Source organism: Danio rerio, chromosome 15, assembly GCF_049306965.1.
Source record: "Danio rerio strain Tuebingen ecotype United States chromosome 15, GRCz12tu, whole genome shotgun sequence".
Taxonomy (NCBI): domain Eukaryota; kingdom Metazoa; phylum Chordata; class Actinopteri; order Cypriniformes; family Danionidae; genus Danio; species Danio rerio.
Window position 1 is genome coordinate 28133300 of NC_133190.1, and position 18254 is coordinate 28151553.

General features: G+C 36.7%; 1 protein-coding gene across 1 annotated transcript in view; it reads right to left on the minus strand.

Moving 5' to 3' along the window:
* Positions 1-18254, minus strand: part of tp53i13 (tumor protein p53 inducible protein 13) — a 732349-nt gene that overhangs the window by 85235 nt on the left and 628860 nt on the right. The window lies entirely within an intron of this gene.

Below are 18254 nucleotides of genomic sequence, written 5' to 3' on the forward strand. Positions count from 1 at the left end.
TTCATTTAAATTGAATTGCAGAGCTTGCATCTTAATATTGATATGATGAGATGCTTTCTTTACAGCTGTTTTCTCCACTGTAGCATTGTGAGTTTTTTCACATTTTTACATATTTGTCTGTCAGCAGTGAGGTTTAGTAAAACAAAATATATTTGCAACTTTTATTTACTTTTGGAGATGGCACGGTGGATCAGTGGTTAGCCCTGTCTCCTCACAGTAAGAATGTCACTAGTTTGAGTCCATGCATGTTCTCCCTGTGTTCGTGTGGGTTTCCTCTGGGTGCTCTGGTTTCCCCCACAATTTAAAGATGTGCTGTAGGTGAATTGAATAACTAAATTGGCCGTAGTGTATGAGTGTGCATGTGGATGGGTTTTACCTAGTACTGGGTTGCAGCCGGAAGGTTATCCGCTGTGTAAAACATGCTTGAATAGTTGGTGGTTAATTCCACTGTGGCGAGCCCTGATAATCAGGGACTAAGCCGAAAAAAAATGAATGAATGAATTTAGTTTTCAAAGAACAAGTGTGTACTTTGGAACAAGTGTGTGAATGTTTTACCAATAATACAGTAGTTATATTTAAAGTTGATCAAAACCTTTCATTAAAAGTTGTGCTAAAAATATTTAACAACCATTCTTGTCTTAGGACAATTTTGAAAAACTTTTACTACTGTAAACCTACTTATCTGTGTCAGGAGAAGGTAAAACTATAAAACTTTCAATTGAACAGAAATCTAAGGCCAGAGAATCACAGCGTAAATGCGAGAAAATGCTACACTATAAAAAACACTGCGTTCCACACAATTCCTTCATGTTATTCAATTCAATTCGATACATGTTTATGTCTTTAGCGCTCTTACAATGTAGACTGTGTCAAAGCAGCTTAACATAGAAGTTCTAGTAAATATTGTAATATTGTTATGCCAACACAAACTGATTGTTAACTTAAGCATTTTTACAAATTTAAGTGGATTGAACATAAAACAATTAGGTTGTCCCCAAACAAACATAAGAATTGAATAAGTCATTTAAAAATAAGTCATTTGAACAAGCAGCGGAAGTCATTGTTGGAGTGTAGTTTTTAAGATTCCCTCTTTTCGTCATTTCTCAGTAGGCGCCCTTCTCTTGCCACATCCAGTCGTCTCGACCGTAACCTCTCAAAATTCCTCTGTAAAATCAAACATCCTGTCATTTTCTGTACACTCGCTCTCCCTTTATCTCCTTCTGTCTTCTCTCGCTGTCTTGTTCCCCCCTTCCTCTCCCCTTTCCCTGGTCCTGACTCCCTGGTTCCTGGGGCCCGGCCAAGGCGTGTGTCCCCGAAGGAGCCAGTGAGGAGATGGAGAGAGGGGGCAGAGCAGGGGCTGAGAGACGGGCTCCAAAACCACAGCTGCGGCAGCCCTGCCTCTCTCCTGTCCTCTCTCTCTTTCTGTGAGGATCTGGCCTGGCACTCGCCCCAGCTCTGCCATTAATCAGAGAGGGGTAGTGTGTGTGTGTGTGTGTTTGTGCTGATAGAGAGCTGGCTGGAAGCGGGGTGGTATGGAGACCAGGACCTCCCAACAAAGCTGTGGAGTTCACCCAGCGAGCGAGCAGAGGAGGGAGTCTGACAGACAAAAAGCCTGGTGCGCAGATCGTGACTCTTCGGTGAGAGAGAGAGAGAGATGGAGCAGTTGGATGCGTTTAGGTGAGGCTTGAGGGAGTGCGAAGGAATAGGCTTGCGGAAATGGACCTGGGGTCCATTGAGGAGGAAACACGGAGATCCAAGATTCTGTCTATCATTGCATATAAACATGGAAAATCTCATGGTTCAATGCAAACAGCTGTAGAATGTGCACTTTTGTCTCATTAAGGCAAGTCGGTGAAAAAGAGTTGGCCACAGTGCATTACACTCACGCTTAATGCATATCCCAGATACCAGGCCTGAACCGCTGCCCAAGGTCTCGCTGCATTACTGTACCACACAAATCAAAGCTGCCGTGTACTGAATGAAATTAAATACAGTACTTGTCAAACGTTCGGACACACCTGACCGGATTTATGTTTCGGGAAGCTTTTCACGCTTAATATTTTCATAAATAAATTGTAAATTATGCCTAAGCTCTTAATTTCTATGCTAAACTGAAATTGTAATTATTATGTTGTTAAATATATGGGTTGGATTGGATTTTGTAGGAAAAGAAGCCAACAAGTGCTCAGCGTACATGGAAACTACTGTTCAAAATGCATCCCAGGATGCACCTCATGAAGCTGGTTGAGAGAATGAGCGGAATGTTTGGAGTTCAGGGAGTCTAGCAAACTGGAGTCCCGGGACCATGGAAAATCAAAATAGTAAAGGTTATTAAATTAATATAAATGGTATTAGAGTATTAAATACGATAATAAAATGAAATATAAATATAGTAGTAATAAATATCACTGAATTAAATTGGTGTTAGATAAAAGATCTTATAACAATAAAGCAATAAAGAATCTTGAAACAATAAAATGAAAAACAATAAAGAATGAATCAACAGATAGTGAAATAAATATAATACATATGAAATAGTTTTTAGTGTAATAAGATAAAAGCTTGTTAGAGTTAGAAGATTCAGGTTCATAATAGTAATAATAAAGACTTTATTTATTTAAATACTGTAAGTATTCTCTTTATATATGTATTATTTGTAATATGTGTCTATTTAAAGAGTCCCTATTATGCATTACAAAAGGTCATATTTTGGTTTGTGTGGTCTCCAACAACAGGCTGACATGCATGTAAGGTCAACAAACACTTTTACTGTCTTATAATATACATTTATTTTTATCTAATTATCAGCGATTCATTTGTTCCCAAATCCCTCCTTTGTGTGAGGCAAATCTGCTGTGATTGGTCTGATGACCCAGTCTGTTGTGATTGCTCGACTGCGTTCACCGTGAGACAGAGAGATATGCCCACCACGATTATGAAGTAACAGAAAGTATGTAAGAGCCCAATGCAGGAATGCAATAAAGCAATGCAGTTAAACACCAGCATATTACTCTATTCTTAACCCTAACCCCAAGTAATTCACACAGTTTCAAAAGCTATTTTGAAAATTGACCACGCCACACGTGTGTAGGAACAGCTTACACACAGCTTACTGATTTAAATCAGTAAATGCAGAAGCACGCGTCATGTTTTGGACACAATATGTGAACAGCCCCATAAAGATTTAACCTGAGAGATACAGTACAAGCACTGATCTATAATAGATACGTGATAATAAGCTGTTCTGGGTGACTACAACTTATAACTCACAATTAAATACATATTTTGCAAACTACACAAAAACGAGGCAACAATTTTAATCACACTTACATGTAATGATCCGGAGGAAGAAGAAACTGGCCTATTTGAACTGTAACAGTTACTGACAAAGTTCCGTTCTTCGCGTCATGATCAGTCTCTTGATCCCTCACGCTCTGCTAGTGCCTGAAGGTAAGGCGCGCTCACAATTGACCAGATCTGGAACTACATATTTGGTGGTACCGTTTCGACGTCGATACGTTCTAACAAAAGATCCAAACTTAACTCGATTCATTTATTTAACTCTGAGTCAACTATTTCATTAAAGAATCAAAAATTTTCAACATGGTGCACTTTCAGATTTAAACCTCAGCTGGATGTTTTCATTCACTTAATGCTGTTACACACTGCATGGAAGCTAATTTTCAAAAACCAATAGTAGGGTCTCTTAAAATAACTTGTTTTTCATTGTATGAAGGGGTCTTTATACAAACAATATGTTGCTGAACTTATATTTTAGGAAGAGTAATTACTTCAAAGAAGCTATAATGTAAGTTTTGCTTTGTTTAATAATGATTACTTCATAAATCCGCTATAAGATGCAGAACCTGTGATCATAATAATGAATCTACAGGTGTGCCCATACATTTGATTAGCTCATTACGTGTTAATTTGAATCCTATAGCTCTGTTCAGGACCAACTTCAAGAAGTTGCATGGAAAAAAAAAAAAAAAAAAAAATATCTGGAGGCAGATTCGCCTCCGTGAGAATGGATTTATACATAATGCCTTTTTGATTAGACATGATAGGTGCCCTAGTGCTTGTGCAAGACTGATTTTACCTCAGAGAGCATTTTGTGGATATTAGATTGGACAATGTGAAAATGTGACTGGTAAATGAGGGCAGACGTTCTCGATTACAGCATGGGGACGAGTCCCTAAAGGAAAACAGTTCACAGAAAGTCCACAAGACCCCCCCTTTCCACCCAGTGACAATTCTTCCCTGATTATCCAGGTGGGAGTGAAAATTACAAAAAGAAAAAACTAAAGGCACTTCCAACCTGCACCCCCCCAAACCCCCCCGACCCTCACCGGGCCTCCCTGCATGCCTGTCTGCTGACATCACCACTCTGATCGCTCTCCTCGGCTCTATCCTTCCCTTCAGCTCGGCTTCCTGCCCCCATGATGTCACACGCCATATGGTTTTCAGCGAGAATCAAGCCGGAAAAGAGATTTAGCTGGAAGAGAGGAGAGAAAAGGAGGAGGTTCGGCGTAGGGCGAGCGTAGGCCACAGAAAACAAAAGGCTGCTCTTCCCCTTGTGTGTATGTGTAGTTCTGAGGGGCTAATTAGGAAAGTTTAAAGAGCAGAGACCACTGAGCGGACAGCCATGTGCTCTACAGATGGGTCATTTGCTCGAACACTGAGACAACCAGTGACCACTGGTGCCAACATGTTGCTTGTAAGCCTCAGGATAGGGTGGCACTGTGACTAGGCTATTGCTGACTCACAGACCACCGAGTTGGTTTCACTGTGTCTACACCAGACCATGAATGGCGCGACACACATCAACAGACAGAGCCCATTACATACTGCATATGATGCAACATGAACAGTCACTGATGGCTGCAACTGCATTGGGACTGAAAAGTTGTGAATAAGGTGGCTCAGTGGTTAGCACTGTCGCCTTACAGCCAGTTGGCATTTGTGTGTGGGGTTTGCATGTTCTCCTTATGTTTGCGTGGGTTACCTCCGGGTGCTTTAGCTTCCCCCACAGTCTAAAGACAAGCGGTATATGTGAACTGGATGAACAAAAAATTGGCATTAGTGTATGCGAATGAGAGAGCTTACCTAACACCGAGTTGTGGCTGGAAAGGCATCTGCTGCATAAAACAAATATACCAGAGTAATTGTTGGTTCATTCCGCTGTGACAACCTCACAATCAGGGACTAAGCCTCAGGAAGGAACGAATGAAGTTAAGAATACCTTGCAAAGACTACAGACAATGGATAATTAGCAGATACAGTCCGTACCTGTATGATAGGAACTGTCTATATCAGCAGGTATAAATACTCCATATTATATTCAATTAGAGGAATTACATTTTCAGCTATACAAACCAAAAAGAAAACAGTGCTTGTTGACTATTTTGAATAAGATTTATGTTGGCCAAAAACTGGCCCCTGTTATGCTCACCCACCTAAATCTCAAGCATTTCTAGGTCATGGCACCAACAGTGACTTTAACCCCTCAAGTTGTACTGGCTTTGCTTCAGGCAGGATTTGAAGGTTTATTTCCAATAGTCAAATATCAGAAACCATTGGTATTGGCCCATGAATGCTTATGTTTATTATTATTGACTTGAGAAAAATTGACCATTGTTCAATAGCTGGCAGCTGGCTCTCTGCAACTCTCACATGGTCGCCCACGGAAGCCAAGCAGAGCTGCGCCCGGTATGTACCTGGATAGGAGACCACATGGAAAAGCTAGGTTGCTGCCGGAAGTGGTGTAATGCTGCGTTCACACCAGACATGGAAGAAGTGTAAAGCATGAGTAATTTACATGTTAAGTCAATACAAAGACGTGAATAGACATCCTGCGGCGTAAATTGAATGTTTTGCGCGCTTAAAGCACAAATCGCTCAAGTTCAAAAATCTGAAATTCAGTGGACATTCATGCTGCATTTACCAATCAGGAGCTTGCTCTTGTTTGGGTGTGATTATGATGTAGCGCCTGTTGTTGGTGTCCTGAGGGAAAATCCTCCTGCAGACACCAGACAACAGTTTATCAAACTGGGCTTGGCACAGTTGAAAGCCTCCATCATCCAGGTTAAGTTTCTGGAGGAGTTAATGAGCTCACAGAGCTGGCTGCACCTCTGAAAGGATCTAATGGACTTAGACACAGCTCCAAACAAATCAACGCTATTTTTCAGCCTTCATAAAGCACATAAGCACTGTTATTTTCTCAATAAACGAATAGCGCGATTTATCCACGCGTTCTGCATCTGGTGTGAACACAGCATTAGTGAAAGTGGCCAACCTGTGGTCTGTGTGGGTCCTAACCCCCCAGTATATTGATGGGGACTCTATACTGCTCAGTGAGTACTGCCTTTTGGATGAGACATTAAATCGAGGTCCCAAGGGCCAAAGGACACATTAACCAATCAAGAGCTTTCTCTTGTAGGGGAGTGATTATGATGTAGCGCCTGTTGTTGGTGTCCCGGGGGGAAATCCTCCTGCCGACACCAGAGAACAGTTCATCAAACTGGGCTCAGCTTAGTCGGAAGCACCGCCGAAAGCTTCCATTATCCAGGTATAGTTTCTGGAGGAGTTTATGAGCTCACAGAGCTGGGTGCACCTCAGAATGGATCTAGTGGACTCAGGCATGGCTCTAAACGAATCGACACTGTTTTTCAGTTTTCTTAAAATGCACAAACACAGCTATTGTCTCAATAAAATCCATGTAAGCCATTTGGCAACGAAGCTAGAGTCACTGGGCAGATAGAAGCCCTGCCCATGATGCGAATCCATGTCTGTTATGAAGTGAATTTTACACACGAACGAGGCGGATTTGACGCACAAATGAAGCGAGTAAACTTAAAATGATCACGCGTCTATTTACGTGTGAATATCGAGATTTATCTGCGCCTGACATGTCTGATGTGTGCACAGCATTAGAATTGCAGTTTGAAAATCATTTTAGGAAAACAAAAGATTTGGACGTTTCCTGTTGTACTGCACTTTTTGTAATCAGGAGAAAAAAACGATATCAAGATTTGTATTTATCTTATGTAATAGTCTTCATATCGGTAATTGTTTCCAAATATAAGCAATTATCGGTTATCATATCAACCAAAATTGTAATTTCCAGTCTCTAACAAAAGTTATTATCCCACTTCTTGTCTCGTGGGATTGGTGGAGTGAGCTTTACCTGCAGAGCTCTTACAAACAAGTCCCAATGTAACAACAATGACCACACTTGGTGTAGACACAATATCACTCCTTCAGTGCTTCACACAAGTGTCTGCTGGGAAGTTGAAATGACATCTGGCAACAATAGAGACACGCTCGCAGAAGGTATTTTGAGGAAGTCACACCATGGACTCTCACAGACTCTAAAAGGAGCGGTTGGTTTGTGCATGCCTTTCCCTCCAACGCAAGCGTTTGAATCACAACATGCCCAGTTCAAACCCACATCTCGCATTATTCTCAATCAATCACGACAGCTTCTCATTTAGCTTTCATCTCCCAAAAACGGCAACACTGCCAGTGGAGGCTGCATCCGCGTGTCGGCCTGGACTCACACAAAAGGCAGAGGATGCAAATGACCTGTCTCTGCGTGCCTATCCACTAAAACTGTCTCGCAGCATCTCATTAGAGTGAATTAGGAGAGGGTGTGCGTAAATGTTGGGCCTACCGCTCAATTTCTGGTGAGATGTTGGTTCTCAGGGGTGTGTCTGGCATGGGGGCCCGGTGATCTTGCATGTGGTGAATTGAGTGGTTGTACCCACAAAGACAGAAACAGTGCTCATCACGCTGCCATAGAGAGAGTGCGCTCTGGTTGGGTGTCTGGCCAAGGGTGCAAGGCAACAAACAGCTCAACCGCTAAATAGCTGTTCCCATGGTGCATTATTTTCACTCAATATGAAGTGTTTTATGAAACAGGGCAAGGGACAAGTGCCACGGAGTCTCAAGCAGAGAGAAGTTAATACAGATGTACAGACGAACAAAATTAATTACCTCTAATATTGTATACTAGTGGTAACACGAAGTTTAACATAGATAAATTGCAAGTAAATACTCGTAAAATGTTTTTTTGGATTATATTCTTCAATTTATCAACGTTTCGATTGTTTCAAATAGTATTACTTAATTAATTTATACGTATCACATTATTTCAGCTTTGATATTGCATTACATTGCTCACAATATATTGTTTTACAAAGTGTAACAAATTTGCTCTTATTTTTTCACGATTGCAACAAACAATATTATAGTTATTACAACTTTTATTTTCAGTTTTTTTTAATTGATTGATTTATTTACATTATAGTATATGCATTTATGTTTTAAATTTTCAGTATTTCTATATTATGGCTTGTTTGATTTCATTTTTATTGATATGTTTTTAATGGATGAGACGTTGAGTCTTGGCTGGACCAAGAGGTATTTTTGTATGGAGTTTGTATGTTCTCCACGTGATTGCGTGGGTTTCTTTCTTGTGCTCCGGTTTCCCCCAGTCCAAAGAGATATTTGGATCAACTAAATTGGCCTTAGTTTGTGAATGAGAGTGTGTGTGGGTGTTTCCCAGCACCGAGAGTTGCGTCAGAAAGGGCGTCGGCTGAGTAAAACAATCCCCAGAGAAATTGGTGACGCCTGATAAAGGAGGGAATTACTCAGGAAAGCAAGTTATCATTAATGGCGTAGTGCAAACAGCATTGAACCCCATCAAAGCGAAGGGCCTTTCACTGCATAATCAAAACAGCATGGAATGAGTGACATGTCATATAGCCTACTATAGATTATTTTTTTATTTAAGGAACTGACTGGTTTTTACAAATATGAACAATGAAATCATAATTTTTTCTTTTTATATTTAAACTTTTCATAAAGTTCTTGTGAAAGAATCCAATATATGTTTCACCTTTAAAATTGTCCCTCATGTCTTTTTTTCAAGAATTTTTTTGGATAAGTTCACAATGTATAAAATGCTGGCTTTTAGTACTGAGAATAGCAAGTTTGGAAGCTTGTCCTGGCTCATTGTGGTCAAATGAAGTAAAATTGAATCATACTGCCACAATGATTGATTTCCTAATTAACAGTTAAAATAGTTTGAAATAGACCATTGTTGTATCGTTGGTAAAACAGATAAAAATAAAGCAATATTCGAAACTAAATATATACTTTTATTTAGCAAAACAATTTGTGTTTTGGCCTTTTTTGTCTGTGTAAGCCTGGTAGCAGGTTTCATCTTGATCGCACTTCATTTCAACTCAAATGGTATTCCTTCTTGTTAATTCCTTAAATAAATGTCCTACAAAATACACAAAAATTAAGAAAAGAAACCAAATAACTATACTAAACCAAATTTTTTTTTTTCAAAACATGGCTTACTAATTAACACGACCACAGTGCGTGCCTGTCTAATACATAACTGGTTAATAATATTATATATTATTTATGTATTTATAAATGCATTTTATTTTGTATAATTTTACTCGTATTGTATGTAGTATTTTAATTGTTTATATTGAATTCATGTTTATTTTATGTAGCGCTTTTACATTCAACATAGAAGTTTTAGTAAATTAAAACTGTGTCAGTCCAATTTTCAGAGTTGAAGTTCAGTTTAGTTTGGTTCAGTTCAGTGTGGTTTAATTTTTACTGCTAAAAGTCCAAACACTGAAAGACAAATCCATCGATGCACAGCTCAACATGTTCCAAACCGAGCAATAACATCTAACGTGAAAGCGCTTCAAAACAAGTCCGCTATAATATACATTTACATTTAGTCATTTAGCAGACGCTTTTATCCAAAGCCACTTACAAATGAGGACAAGGAAGCAATTTACACAACTATTAGAGCAACAATGAATAAGTGCTGTAGGCAAGTTTCAGGTACGTAAAGTCTAAGAAGGAAAGCATTAGTAAATTTTTTATTTTTTTGTAGTTAGTTGTGGAGTCAGAGAGGTAGTTGCATGTTAGTTAGAAAAGTGGAGACTAAATAGTTGAAATTTTAGTCGCTTTTTGAAGACAGTGAGTGACTCTGCCGTTCTGATGCAGTTAGAGAGTTCATTCCACCAACTGGGCAGATTGAGCGCGAGCTTTCGGGAAAGCGTTTTCTTCCCTCTTTGGGATGGAACCACGAGGCGACGTTCATTCACAGAATGCAAGTTTCTGGAGGGCACATATATCTGCAGAAGTGAGAGCAGATAAGAAGGGGCGCAGCCAGAAATCACTTTGTAAGCAAACATCAGTGCTTTAAATTTGATGAGAGCAGCAACTGGCAGCCAGTGCAAACGAATGAGTAGCTGAGTGACATGTGCTCTTTTAGGTTCGTAAAAGACCACTCGTGCTGCTGCATTCTGAAGCATCTGAAGAGGTTTGATAGAGTTAGCTGGAAGCCTGGCTAGTAGAGATAGAGATACATGCTTCAGCAACAAAACAATCCATTAAACTGTTTATACAATTTCAGTTTATTGATTTAATCAAGTGGTTTGAATGAGCAGGACAATCTTTACAAACTGTTAGCAGCACTGAAAGTATTCTTAGATTACCTCAGATGAACCAACTCGGCCTGAAGGATGAGAGAACTCAGAAACTCATTGTGTGAATGGAGATGCTTCCCGCATGTGCGATTTTTAAAACGGGAGTCTGCATAGGACTATTTGTGCCAGTCTGTCAGATAAAATTGGTTAAAACACCTGCGGAAATAACTGAGATCTGTGCATAACTGGTTTTTATGCATCCCGCAATGTCAAGAGGGTGACTCCACAAGATAAGGTAAACTGCACACACTTGATTATGTAATGCATGGACGCGTCTCAAAGCGCAAAGCATAACCAAACCTTTAAATGCCCATGCTTAATTAGTCATTGATAAGGTCCATCAATTAAAGGGTTTATGACAATTGATCATCAAGTATTCGTTAGCATCTTTAAATAAAATATATTAAAGGATATTTCACCCTAAATTCCCCATACTCACCATTAAAATGACATTCATTCAAAATGGAAATTTCTGTCACAATTAACTCACCTTTTCTTGTTCCAAACCTGTTTTACTTTGTTCTGATGTTGAACAATAATATAGAATCAATCAAGATTGTTCTCTTGTTTATTATTTTTTTATTTATATTGTCAGACAGCTAAAACATTTGACAAAATGTGCCATATCAGCTGCACAAAGAGACTGGCATGATGAAAAGCCTTTAGAATTGAGAGATATCAAGATTTGACATTCATCGTAATAATTATCTATATCGACGTAATAATTTGTTTTCCATATGGCCCAGACCTAGCAACAAACAAACTTCCCCAATTGACAAAAGTGAAGGAAAAAAACAACGAGAAAAACCAGGCTCAGTTGAGGAAAACCATTTCTCCTTTGACCAAACTTCTCGTGCAGAGCTGCAGTCTAGGCACTGGAGAATAATGTATTGCTTTTATAATATTTTGCATATTATGATTTAATTGTATATAATTAATGATAATTTATTGTTACAGAATATTATATTTCAACAACTGCAACAACAGGGGGCCTCCATCGACCTCCATGGAGCATCTTTAACCGCAGACCTTATGCTTGTGTTATAGTAAGTGGAATTCAATTAGTCATTCCCTGTGCATACTTAAACGTGATGCTTTGCTCCCAAGTCAGTTGTTCTTCAGACGATTCTCAGCTCTCAGCCCCTCAGACTGATATCACTCATGCACACGGCCAATAAAGTTTAACACACAGCACATAAACATCCCACTTGTTAAAACAAAATTGGTTCAGCTCTCTTGCACACTCCATCTCTTACACACACACATGCGCGCACTCACAAACAATAGGTGTGTTATTTAGGAGGTGAGGACTGATTGTGAAAGTCAATGCTTGTGTAAAAGTGCTCTGTGGTTCAGTGGCGGGTCTGGTTAATGTTAGCGCAGCTTTCATTCACTTCATCACCGTAAACACCAGCAACTTTCACCTGTTGTTGACTCATTAGAAACTCACACGATTGAGGATAAAGCATGTCTTTAACAATTATTTATAGCATTGTATTGATTGATTATATTTGAATAATTAATTTTTCACATAGGCAGCACGGTGGCTAAGTGGTTAGCACTCTTGCCTCACAGCAAAAGGTTTCTAGTTTGAGTCCCGGGCTTGAACAAGAGGCATTTCTGTGTGGAGTTTGCATGTTCTCCCCGTGTTCCCCCACAATCTATAGACATGCATTATAGGTGAATTGGGTAAACAAAATTGGCCATAGTGTTTGAGTGTGAATGTGTATGGGTGTTTCTCAGTACTGAAAGGGCATCTGCTGCGTGAAACATATGCTGGGATAGTTGGAGGTTCATTCCGCTGTGGCGACTCTGATAAATTTGGGACTAAGCTGAAAGAAAATGAATGAATGAATGAATTAATGAATTAATAAATATTTCACATTAATCTGGCCTACAGCATACCTGAGCTGATTCTGATTCTTTATCAAAATATAGGGACATTCCAAACTCTTTAACGTGACTTAATGTACCTAAACATCAACCTGAGAAACATAAATTTCTGTCAAACTTTACTTGTAATTAACAGTAAGTACTGAATGTACCAAATTTCTATCAAATTTCGATCATGACAATGACAAATGGCACTAACTACTATCAAAGAACAAGCATTGATACAAACAATACTATGTTGAGCGGTATTATGCTTCCATTTTATTCCATTAAATCCATTAAAACACAGGGTATCTGAGGGGTCTTAAAAAGTCTTCAGATTAAAAAATTTAGTCCTTAAAAAATTCATTGAAATATTGTGTTGTAGGTCTTAAATCTTTTTAAACAGGTCTTAATTTTCCTTCGTCCGTGTAAAGCTACTCAAACGGGCTAACACCCATCTTATCACTATCATTCTATCTCAATAAAAGTTAACAGTAGGTTATTTATTAACTCTTATTTATGAATTTTATTTACGAACTCTATTTATATTACTGTTTATAAATATATGGTTGAATTATCTTCCTTACAATAACATTTGATTTTAATGGCTTTTCAATGTTTAACCTTGTGTAATTCTGAAATTTCATTCATAATGGGCTAAAAAAGGTCCTAAAAAGTCTTAAATTTGACTTGATGAAACCTATAGAAACTCTGTAACAGCATAATGTGGTTTAACAACTTTGCAAAAACCAAAGGCAACCAAATGACTTTTAAAATATACTTATGATAAACACTTTTGGCTGTCAAAAGAACAAGCTCTTATTTTAGTGTATACAGTAAAGTGAACAATATCACTTTATGCATTCTCCCTATAGAAATCCAATATAAGGAAACGTCTTAACATGGCTTAACACCGACCAGGGGAAACCATTTATTTTACCAGGGGAAACTTTACTTGTGATTAACACTAACTATTATCAAAAAAACAGGCCCTATAATTCCCTAAATATTATCAAAAGAACAGCTCCTATAATTCCATCAATATCATGTTAAGCGATATTGAAAAGGCTTCATGTCACTTAACAAAAACAAGAAAAACGAATTTCCCAACAACATAGGGGAGAACGCTTACATTGTTCACTTTAGCTGTGGAATCAGGACTCATTCTTTTTATGGCAGTCAGTGCTAATTACAAGTCAATTTTTAGAGAAGTTTGGTTTTCCCCACCTTGTTGTTAAGGTACCTTAAGCCACGTTAAGCCTTTTCATTTTAATGGGAAAGAAAATGCCTAATCTGCTATTGTTCACATTATCAATGGACTTAGGGGTTGTCCTTTTTACAGTAGTTACTGATAATAACTAGTAAAGTTTGACAGAAATTTGGGTTTGGATGTTTAGTCAAGCCATGTCAAGCGTTTTTCACGTTAAGCGTTTTAGAATATCACGAAATATTGTTTGTTACATTTTATAGTAAGGCTCCATTTGTTATCATTAGTCAATTAACCCTCAAGCATACCATACACTGCAGTGCTTACTCTTTCTCCTGTGGACATTTTTAGGCAGGGTTAAGGTTTGGTTGCTCTTAGATTGGGTGTCTGTAGCTTAGAGATGCATTGAATGGGTGTTTAACGCTCATCGCTGAGTGGGACGTGCTTTTCAGTCATTCCAAGGCAAAAAAATGCAGCGCCCAACAGTGTGACTTTTGAGCTAGCTGTAAAGTCCAGTCGTGGGACTATACCATGCAACTGTCAACACCAAAACAGCTTGTAAGGGCTACCATCTGAAATTAACAGCTTTTTAAAAAAAGCTCCAGTGGACATGTAGACTTAGCACAGCTTTCAAAACAGTCAGACCTGTTTATGAAAGCAATAGTTTAATGATTATTTTCACTATTAGAGATAAACTGATTACTTGCTAGATTGAAACTAGGCTAGCACAGCAATGTTATTATCAATTATCAAAGAGAAAAGTTCATTGGTGTCATTGGTAAAATTGACTATTGACTAAAATTGGAACTATTGACTTAACTTTATTTTTATAAATATGCACAAAATTTGTTTAAAAAATAATTATAAGGTAATTTTTGTTCAAAAATAAAGTAACCTAATCGCGAAGTGTAGTATAATGCGGGTGAAAATGCATTTCAATATGATGGGGTAATGTAATGTCAAATAAAAGCCTGAACTGAAAGATTGAAATGACGTTATAGATGCACTCGGAAAATGTGTTATTTTTGAAACCCTACTTTGTGTCAAGTATAGACAAACACAACAATTGGATTAAAGATTTAATTCAAAATATGTATTGGATATGTACATTGGATTCAAATGTAATCCAAGGGTTGGGGTTGCCTATATTACAACCCAACAGACAGACGGATACAAATTCTAGATGAAATTATAGTCCACACAATATACATGCACAAAAAACAAATAAATAAATAAAACTTTTTAATTTTGTTTTAAACATTTTTGGTCTGTTTACTATATATGCAAATGATTACTTAATATTAAAAGAAAACAAAAAAAGAAAGAAAGCACATGTATTGTGGCCATTTCATAAATCATATATCAAATATATAATCAAAATTGATATTTAAATAGTATTTTTGACCACTGCACTATAAATCGCCACTGGTTTTCATTTCAGAATCTGGTCAAATTATAAAATATACTCATATGAAAAGTAAAATTTTGCTTGTGTAACCACTGACCTTTATTCGTGAAACTGGAGTAGAATAAATCTGCATGTAATTTGTTTGTTTAATCTTTCTTATATGAATTGAACATGACAATTTACGTAAGAATGTTTAAGCGAACAATTACAAATCAGTTCCGCTCACGTTGCATGAATGAGGCTCTCGATGTGTCCTCCAGAAAGTGAAAGAGCTGACTTTGGCAAATCTAAAGAAGCAGTAAACAAAACAATAAACATAACCGAGCCAAATGAGTCTGCTGTCACACGAGGCAAGGTCAGAGAGTCACAGGGGTCAAATGAAGCAATTATATTTAACAACCGAGCTATTTTCAGCGACTAATACCCATTGTGTTTTTCTCCGACATATGGGCAGTGAATTTTATACCAAAGCGTAACAGTGACCTGAAAAAACATCCAGGTGCTGTTTGGGCTCTGATCTGTCCTTTGTCTATCTGTGTTTTTGGAGGTTATCATTAGTTCATCAAGAGAAACTGGAAGTGAAAGACAATACGTTCTTCTCGGTAAAGTTGGACTGTTGTGACTTTGACCATTCTAATTAAAAAGCATGTGTTAAACTGCAGTCATTTCAGGTGAAACAGATGTCAGTCAGCTGTTGGAGTAATCTGACCGTCTGGAGGGCAGGTTTAGGCATGAAAAGGCTTCTGTCAGGTAAATGTCCGGCTTAAAAAAAAAAAAAAAAAAAAACACTTTGCATTTCAAAACAAAAGGGACGCCACAAAGTGATAGCAGAAATGACAAAACATGACACCTTGGGAATATCTGGAAAGCAGGATCGACAGTGTTACTTTTAAGAAAATTATGATCTATGAATGAAGGCCTTATAAAGCATGCCTTAATTAAGAGATGTCCAAACTAGGCCAAAATTGGCCCATGGTAACCTTTTACAGTTGAAGTCTGAATTATTAGCCCCCATTTGCATTTTATTTTCTTTTTTAAATATTTTCCAAATGATGTTTAACAGATTCAGGAAATTTTCACAGTATGTCTGATAATATTTTTTCTTCTAGAGAAAGTCTTACTTGTTTTATTTTGGTTAACATAAAAGCAGTTTTTAATAAATAAAAAAAAACATTTTAAGGTCAAAGTTATTAGCCCCTTTAAGATACATTTTTCCAATAGTCTACAGAACAAACCATCGTTATACAATAACTTGTCTAATTACCCTAACCTGCCTAGTAAGCCTAATTAGCCTAGTTAAGCCTTTAACTGTCACTTCAAGCTGTATAGAAGTGTCTTGATAAATATCTAGTAAAATGTTATTTACTGTCATCATGGCAAAGATAAAATAAATCAGTTATTAGATATGAGTTAATAAAACTATTATGTTTAGAAATGTGTTGAAAAAAATCTCTCTGTTAAACATGAATTAAAATAAACAGGGGGGCTAATAATTCAGGGGTTTAATAATTCTGACTTCAACTGTATTTGGCCTGCCACCTGAAAAGAAAGAGAGAGAATGATGGGGAATGCTGGGGTAAATGCCTTCAACAGAGATCGTCAATTCTAATTTAACATGAATTTAATTGCTGAGCAACAAAAAAAATGAAATTAAATGTTTCAGTTAAATGTTGTGAATGGATCAGTTTTTAAATGTTAAAATATAAATACTGTTACTTGATGGATGCACGGACATTGCACAAGACATTGGCATTGAACAACAATGTATTTTAAATGGGATTAGGTTTTCATTGTAAAATGTAAAAAAAATTAAAAATAAAATACACACACACACACACACACACACAGTGGAAGTCAGAATGATTAGCCCCCCTTTAAATTTTTCTTTTTTTAAATATTTACCAAATAATTTAACAGAGCAAGGAAATTTTTACAGTATGTCTGATAATATTTTTTCTTCTGGAGAAAGTCTTATTTGTTTCAGTCTAGCTAGAATGAAAACAGTTTTTTTTTATTTTTAAACACTGTTTTAGGGACAAATATATTAGCCCCTTTAAGCTATTTTTTTTTCAGATATTCTACAGAACAAACCATCGTTATACAATAACTTGCCTCATTACCCTAACCTGCCTAGTTAACCTATTTAACCTAGTTATGCCTTTAAATGTCACTTTAAGCTGAATAAAAGTGTCTTAAAGAATATCTAGTCTAATATTATTTACTGTCATCATGGCAAAGATAAAATAAATTAGTTATTAGAAATGAGTTATTAAAACTATTATGTTCAGAAATATGTGGAAGAAATATGCTCTCCGTTAAATAGAAATTCCGGAAAAAATTAAACAGGAGGGCTAATAATTCTGACTTCAACTGTGTGTGTGTATATATATATATATATATAAATATATATATACATACAATTACATATTTAATTATAATAAAACTTTATATAAATAAAATAATATAACTATAAATAATTATTAATTATAACATTTAAAAACTATTAATAAATTAGGAATTTACCTTGCAACTTTAATGTAATACAGTTTTGGTTTATTTACCTTTGGCCCAACACTCTCAATCAAGTTTGGTTTTTGGCCCTTCATAAGAAAAAGTTTGGGCACTACTGCTTTAATAAGTGGAGTTTCAAAAGGTGAAGAGTAAATAGAGAGATAGAGAGAAAAAAGAAATCGATTGTAACTTTCATAAAACTATTTATTTGGTTTCAGTAATCAAAAAAATCACAAAAATTAATAAAACCGGTACTTTATACAAATTTAAAACATTATTGAAATACTAAAAGAACAAATATTTCAATCACACAATCTTACCCTAATAAGAGTAAAATATGAACTTATTTACAGTAATTGAATAATTGTACCTTAGTAAAGATCTTTTTTAAAAAGTTACTTTTGCTGCTTTCAAGCTACATATTTAAAATGAATATAAACAACACAATTCTAAAGTTTTTTGGAGGACAACTTAACTGTTTTATGTTCAATCCACTCAAATTTGTAAAAACCATTAAGTTAACTTGACTGATTTGTATTGGGACAGCATAAATGAATTTTGTAGAACCCTGCATTTTTTAGTGTACTTGATGAAAATAGTTAAAAAACACAAAAACTCACTAATAATCCAAACAATTAAAATAATACATAAGTGTCATTGAAAAGGATATCACAATTTTCCCTTCATAAAACAACAACTGGTACAATTATTCATGTCTCTTTAATCACAG